The sequence below is a fragment of the Muscardinus avellanarius genome, assembly GCF_963383645.1.
Source record: "Muscardinus avellanarius genome assembly, chromosome: 1".
NCBI lineage: Eukaryota > Metazoa > Chordata > Mammalia > Rodentia > Gliridae > Muscardinus > Muscardinus avellanarius.
Genome location: NC_137786.1, coordinates 67,921,703 through 67,922,140, shown reverse-complemented (window position 1 = coordinate 67,922,140; position 438 = coordinate 67,921,703).

Sequence of the window (438 nt, the reverse complement as noted above, 5' to 3'; positions counted from 1 at the left end):
TTACGTGTAATTAGATATGTTTGCCCTTCATAGTATTAAAAAAAAAAAAATCAAAGCCGGGCGTGATGGCACACGCTGTAATCCCAGCATTTGGGAGGCTGAGTCCAGAGGATCGCAGTTTGCGGACAGCCTCAGCTTCTTAGTGAGGCCCTCTGCAACTCAGAGAGACCCGGTTTCAAGGTAAAGAATAAAAAATCAGGCAGGGGGTGTAGCTCGGAGGTTGAATGCCCCTGGGTTCCATCCCCAGACCCACAAAAAAATAATAAGTAAAAAATATCAGAGAAATAAGCCAAAGTTATTAAGGAGAGTTTTATTGTAAAGATAGGCAGGACCTACAATTTTACATTTTTCCAAGTCTACAAAAACTCTCAGAGTAGAGACTTCTTCATATCTGTCATACCAGCAGACAGATTACCTATAAATTAGGAAAGGGGAAGT